This window comes from Euprymna scolopes, chromosome 1, assembly GCF_053919585.1.
Source record: "Euprymna scolopes isolate OS-2025 chromosome 1, ASM5391958v1, whole genome shotgun sequence".
Lineage (NCBI taxonomy): Eukaryota > Metazoa > Mollusca > Cephalopoda > Sepiida > Sepiolidae > Euprymna > Euprymna scolopes.
In genome coordinates, this window is record NC_136482.1 from 176,169,946 (window position 1) to 176,177,521 (window position 7,576).

At 30.2% G+C, this 7,576-nt stretch overlaps 1 protein-coding gene across 1 annotated transcript in view; it reads right to left on the reverse strand.

Moving 5' to 3' along the window:
* LOC145277704 (uncharacterized) overlaps positions 1–3,901 on the reverse strand; it is a 43,441-nt gene extending 39,540 nt beyond the window's left edge. The window contains exon 1 of the mRNA XM_080129404.1: positions 3,703–3,901. The gene's annotated coding sequence lies outside the window, so the exon portion shown is untranslated. The remainder of the gene's footprint in view (positions 1–3,702) is intronic.
* Between the last annotated feature and the right edge of the window lie 3,675 nt (positions 3,902–7,576).

A 7,576-nucleotide genomic window follows, 5' to 3' on the forward strand; every position in this document is an offset into this window, starting at 1 on the left:
TACGATTTAGGCTGAATTATTTTGAAAGGAAAAACGAAAAAGACTTGTTTAAAATATATATTATATTTCTAGTGTCTGCAGTGAATTTAAACATATTTGTTTAATCTTTTTTAATTTGTTTTTCTATTAGGTTGGTGCAAAAATAATGGCATTTTTGACATTTAAACGAACGTAGAAAACATTTTTGCCCCAACCTAATATTTCACATCAAATTCTATTTGAAATTTTTTATTAAAATATGGTAATACTCCAGTTTTATATTAAAAAAAAAAAAAAAAAAAAAAAAAAAAAGAAAATAGTTCATACAATTTTATTCTACACATTCTTTACGAAACACAACCACGTAAATTTTCAAGTTTTTCTACTTAATAAAAAATACTTTGCAGAAAATTAGTGTCAAATTTTAATATCTTTTATTTTTAAGGAGTAATTGTTTTTAAGCAGGGTTTTTTTTCTAAAATTATAGTTTTAAAATCAAATAACCCACAAAGATTAATACGAGTAAATAAGGAAACTCCTTTAAAGGTTTTTCGTTATTTGTGCATCTATGTTATTGTGCTAAAATAACTTTGTTATTTAGAAAACCATTCTTAATATGGGAAGGAGGTTATATTGTAACCATTCTGTACTTTCACCTAAAAATTTAATAAACAAATTTCATAAAAATTAAATTTAACTCGAAAATACTATTAAAAATAGCATAGTAACAGGTGCACAAGTACTGGTTATGGCACAGCTACAGCAAGAATGAATCTCTTTATGGATAAATTCATGTTATCGAAGAAGGAGCTAAAATCTGCTAAAAATGTCTAAACACTACTATGCCTCTGATTTGGTCTGGTGCTCTCTCTTCAATACATCTAATTCAACTCTACAAAGTTTTTCATTATTTCTTATAACTAGCACTTATTTTTTTACGTATGAAACTGGAAGATAGCCTAATACAGATTCCTTCAGTTATAATCCATTTATTTATTTTACTTTTCAGATTAGAATGTCAATAAAAGCATTATACGTTAAATGCTTATAGAAAAGTTATCCCCCACTTTCTTTAAACTAATATTTCTTCATATCTTGGAAACTACTCGTTTGCTGAAATTTTAAACGTTATTTTCGTTTTCAACATCCTAAAAAAAACTTATTTCTTAAATTTTCCCAGTTTTTTTTTTTCTCAAGTGTGAGAAGTCGATTGTCTGCCCCTTGCTGGTCTTATATTCCAAACATTCCCAAATAGGTGTCGCTAGCAGTGTATTCAAAAACAAGATTCCGTAAAGTTTTTCTTCGATAAAATGTCTCATAATATTTGATTTTCTTAAATAAACTACTTGATTGATTTACGTGATTTTTGGAATATGACATCTTCATGCAGTGACAAGTACGTACATTATAAAGATTTTTTTTCAGATTTTTATTGTAATAAAGATTTGTTGTGACCCATTTATAGACTTGAACCGCATTTCTTTTAATTAGAAATGTACAAAAAAAAATATTTTGAAAAAATAAAAATGAATTTAAAATACTTTTTAAAATGAATAAAAATAAATTTAAAATGGATTAAAATAATTTTTTTTAAATGAAATAAAATAAGCACAAAATAAAAGTATGAATTAAATTTACTCAAAGAAAAAAAAGGTCAAAACGGAAAACACGGTCGATTAATTTGGAGTTTAAAATCAATTTGGCATTTTTGGGAGCTTTTTTAAAAATTTATTTTGGCCTGAAAAAGTTTTTCATGGCTAAATAGACAAATGTTTGCGCAGGGTGCACACTCATCATTAAGTACCATTTATTTTTATATAAAATCTTATTAGACCTAAAGGCTGAAATAAAACCCGGTACTGGTCGCGATTAGAGTTTCCTGCCGAACACCCTAAAAAAAAAAAAAAAAAACACTGACTTCTCCCTTAGTTGCCATAGTAACTAAACGATCATGAATTTTTATCGACTTTGTTTTACTGTTTATGAATATTGAAATAAAAGACATTACTACACATTTATTAATAATATTTCACTTTTAATCACTTTTATCGACTTTTTTTTTTACTGTTTATGTGTCACTTTTATCGACTTTTTCTTCTTTTTTAAATAGCATTTTCTTTTTAAAAAATGACGACGTTTTTACTGTTTATGAATATTAAAAAAAAAAAAATAATTACTAAACATTTATTTAAAAAATGGGTGCTAGTGCAGAGTGCACTTTGCACTTATGATCCGCGCTATATTTTAAATCGTATTTCTAAGCTTAATTAAAGTTTAATGTTTTTTTTATTCAATTGTAAGGTTAAAAGTAAAACGTAGTCATTTATAAAGAAAATGCTATTTAAAAAAGAAAAGAAAAAGTCGATAAAAGTGATTAAAAGGGAGATATTATTAATAAATGTGTAGTAATGTCTTTTATTTCAATATTCATAAACAGTAAAACAAAGTCGATAAAAATTCATGATCGTTTAGTTACTATGGCAACTAAGGGAGAAGTCAGCGTTTTTTTTAGGGTGTTCGGCAGGGAACTCTAATCGCGACCAGTACCTAAAACTCGAAAAAAAAAAAAAAATAAATAAATAAAATTTTTTCCAATATTTTTTAGGAGACTGAATGTACAACAATCGAAGCCGCCAACGTTTTGAAAATTTGGCCCTTGTACGGATTGCCAGATTGGCCTTTTTGAGGCCAAATTCGACCTTTTTTATGCTCTTGCATGGACCATGGTTCCACGCAAGAGCATAAAAAAGGCCAAAATTTCAAAACAAGATGGCGGCCTTCGTTGTTGTACATTTAGTCTAATAAAAAAAAAATCTTGAAAAAAATAAATTGTAAATGGGTTTTATATAAAAATGAATAATTTTTATAAATTTTTGTATGTCAAATAATTTACGCCGCTGAAATACAATCACATTTGCCAAAATAAAATCAATATTTTTATTTTACCCGTGGTAAAAGACACATTTTTAAAGGGTGGGCACTTTCGATATCAGGTCCGTCAAGAAGAAATTTAGGTACTTATGCAGTACGAACTGTGCTGATATAACATTTAGAATCCCATTCTTAATATGGATAGTGGACTTTTTCACCTAACAGCTTAGTAAACAAAAGACACCGTAAAAATTGAACTTAAATTAAAAACAGAAAAAAAGCACGATCTATATAAGTACAGAAATTTGTCTAAATACACAAATATGGCAGACATTGTGGCCCAGTAATGTTGCATTAGAAATGAATCAGTAAGAGAATCTTAATTTTTAAATTATTTCTAACGATATGAACACATTATCTGAAGAGATTAATTATGAAAATTTTTAACGTTAATAGTTCTCATGCGATTTTTTTTTTATTATTTAATTATAGATTTGCTTTCTCCATTTTATAATTCATTGATTTGAAATAAAAAACGCTGCATATTAATTGTTTTACAATAAACAGAACAAAAAAGAAAAAAAAATGGTAACAATAAATAAATGTTATCAAACGCAAGATAAGTTACTTTTCTGCCTAGCAAGATAAGACGAGTATTTTTAAAGCGTCTATTCGGTTCGGATAACAAGTAGTATCCGAGTGTAACGTGAGAAGAAGGAAAAATGGCGAACCTCTCAATCACATCTTTTTAAGCCTCGATAATCGCTCAGAAACAAACTTCAACAAAATACTTAAAGAAACTCATCCCATAAATTTGTAGAATTGATTGAAAGTATGAATAAATTAACTTACCAAGTGATTACAAATTTAATTTGATTTGATTTGATTTGTTCAATTTAGAGACGCACGCATTAAAGATAACTTTTTTTTTTTAGAAGGTGACGACTACCTCGGAAGTGACGTAAAGCCTCGTTTTGGATTTGATTCCGGTCTTACTAAAAATGTACGTCTACTTTATGTCCGTCTAATTGCTGCTGCTCCTGATGATTATGAAGCAACTTCTTTAAAGCCACTTCCGGTTTTTGCCAGTGGAAATTATCGTGTGCTATTTAAAAACAATATATATATATATATTACCTTTGTTAAAAAAAAATACAATAATGTTCGGACAAGTGATCTTCTCCTAAGAATTTGTAAAATACAATAACAGATCTGCATAAAATAAAATTAGAATTATATTTAGTAATTTACATTAGTTTTGGGGGATTCAAAAACAAGAAAAGAATCGAGTTTTCGACCATTCCCATGCTGTTTGTTTTGTTTTTGCGTTAAACATTTTTGTAAAAAAATGCTTTTTTTATTTATTTTTTTATTTTCAGAATTAGGATAATATTTTAAAAAATAATAATAAAATACGAGTCAAAAGTAAAAAGGAAAACACTCTGGCCTACAAAAATGCCCGAACGGTCCCATCGACATTTCCAAGTACGGGCGCCTCGGGCGACTAGCAGTTATCGAAGTATTCTAAAACGGTTTTTAGTCATATGTAAAACGTATAGGAAAAGAAAAAAAAGCGTAATGGAAGATTAGGTGACTACTGACTCGGTGTGAGCAAATAAAACGCTATTGTTTCAGTTTTTTTTTTTTTTTTTCACTGTTTTGTGTTCGTTTTTAGTATTATATTATAATACTTATAAAAATATATCACTTTATGAAATATTTATTTATATTTGGCAAGGTTGACTTGAAATGTCCACAAGATAGCGACTGTGAACGAATGCAAAAAAATAAAAATGGAACGGAACGCACATTTAAGTGAAACGAGATTATCGCGTCAATAAGCGTGTATTAATTTTTAAATAATCAATACTTGTTATGAATATGTTAAAAAAAAGACACAGTAGTGTTTACTTTTGTTTGTTTTTTCGTTTTTTTTTTTTTTTTTTTTTTTTTTTTTTTTTTTTTTTTTTTGGGTAAATAAAATTTGTTTTCTTAGGGGTTTTGGGGTCGCTGACAACGAGTCTGATATTCAACTCCATTGTTCATTTACCGTTTGCATGGGTTTAACCCCTGAACGGTTGGACTACGCACGAGCGCGCGGTAGCATACACAAATTTACATTGGTCGTCGCTCGTCAACAAGTACTTTTCCTAATATTAATGCGTGCGTGTTGTTTACACTGGTCGCCATGTGTTGTTTTCGCGCACGCAAAAACAACACATGGCGACCAGTGAAAACAACACGCAATACACTGGATAATAAACGCATTAATATCAGGAAAAGTACTTGTCATCACTTTAAAGAAAAGTGTGGAGGTTGACCTAATGTAAATTCGTTTATGCGCTCGCGCGTTGTCCCAGGGTTTAGGTGTTAATACCGTGCAAACAGTAAATTTGCGACGGGCTTGAATATCAGATTCGTTGTCAGCGACCCCAAAACCTCCTTAAAAAACAATTGTTTTTGGTTCGGGCTATTATGGTATTAAACCACATATTTACCTTTTCTTTTGGTTGTTGTTTATTTTTTCGACTAGTCTAAGTTTTACGTAACAATTTAATAAAGAAAACATACAGAAAAAATTAAATGAAATAACATAGAAATATTTGTTTTTTTTTTATTTTTCCGTTTATTTTTTTTTTTAATTCAACTAGGCTGTACTTTCGCATGACGATTTAATAAACAAAAAATACAATAAAAATTAAATTTCATGTTCAATCTCTGCATAATTACCGAAAGAAAACAATGAAATAAAAAAAAGTAAAAACTTCTCTTATAGTCTTCTCAATTATTAAATCATTTCTCTCTGATAGGTTCATAAGAGTAGTAGTTGATGCGCAAAAATCAGAAGCTCACAGTATTAATGCTGGAGTCCCTCAGGGGTCCATCCTTGGCCCAACTCTTTTCCTGATCTACATTAATGATCTTACAAATCACATCATAGACATTTTTGCTGATGACACTACCATCTATGGTAGCACATCTAATACAGTAAACGACCAAGTTCTCTCCAATTCTCTCTCCTCTGATCTTGATCACGTTGTACAATGGGGAAAGGAGTGGCTGGTTACTTTTAATGCATCTAAAAGCAAGCTTCTATCTTTACATCATCAACGTTCTGATCCCCATCTGGTATCAATTAAAATGAATGGCTCTCGTCTTGGGGAGGCCTCAAGTTTTGACAATCTTCTGGGCTTGACCTTTACTCCTGATCTTAAATGGAACTTGTACATCAAATCTGTTGCTAAGGCTGCTGAAAAAATGGTCGGATCCTTCTATCGATCCAGTAGATATCTCACTGCTGATGCAATTCTCTATCTATATAAGAGCCAAATACGTTCAAGGATGGAGTACTGTTGCCACAGGAGCTGCTAGAAAAGGCAGGACCTTGATAGAGTTCAAAATAGACTTTATGGCCTCGTGGGAGATGTCCTTTTCTCTTCACTGTAACCTCTATCTCACAGAAGAGATGCTGCAAGTTTGTTTCTGATGTATCGTTATTTTCATGAAAAGTGTTCGACTGAGCTTCAATCTATGGTCCCCTTCGCCAAACTTTCACAAGAAACACTCGTCTAACTGAAAACACTATCAATAATTCCCCCCACTCTTTATTTGTGCCTAAACCTAAACGTAGATTCCATGAACAAAGCTTCTTTCTTAGAATTGCACGCCTGTGGAATTGTCTTCCATTTTCCTGCTTTCCAGTTGACTACAATATGGTTGTCTCCAAGTCCAACGTAAATAAGTTCTTGATGAGCCATTCCACTTGTTAACAAATTTACCGAATTTCCATTACTGACGATTACTACATTCTCCAATTAATTCCTGTACACTCTTAACCCTTATTGCCGGAGTGGTCTCTGGGCCTTGATAAGTGGTTATGCCTATGTAAAAAAAATTTTTTTTTTTTAAATCCTTTTGTTTTCGGTTTTTTTTTTTCCAAATAGAATTTTATCAGCAGTGGAGTTTCTTTTTTTTTTTTTTTTTTTTAACAATTTTTTTTTAAATACTGTAAATCTGCATAAAATAAAAAATAGAATCAGTTTTTTTTTTTTTAAATTCTTATGCCCAAAATAATAAGCAATTGTTGCCGCGTCAGCAGTCAGCATTGACCTGTAGGGACTCCCTAGGCGACTAACAGCTAGATAATCCCTTTTAATGTTTTTCTGAAACTTTTATCACAATATTATAATGTTAGGTAACCGAAACTGTCTCTGAAAATTGAAGAAAACTTTTTGTTTATTTTTACGCTAGTTTAATTTTTAATAGTAGATCCCCCACCTCTAAAAAACAACAACAACAAACAAGCAGTGTTCATCAAGTTGCTTTATTCTGCAAAATTCTTGGGCAGAAATATTGCGTTCAAATCTATACGTACATAGCAAGCAATCTATACGGACATAGCAAGCAATCTATACGTACATAGCTAGCAATCTATACGTACATAAGCTAGCAATCTATGTACGTATAGATTGCTAGCTATGTACGTATAGGTTTGAACGCAATATTTCTGCCCGAGAATTTTGTAGAATGAAGCAACTTGATGAACACTGCTTGTTTTTTGTTGTTGTTTTTGTTTTTTTTTTGTTTTTTTTTGGTTTTGAGGTGGGGATCTACTATTAAAAATTAAACTAGCATAAAAATAAGCAAATAGTTTTCTTCAAATTTAAGGGACAGTTTCGATTATCTAACATTATAATATTGTGATTAAAGTTTTAGAAAAATAATA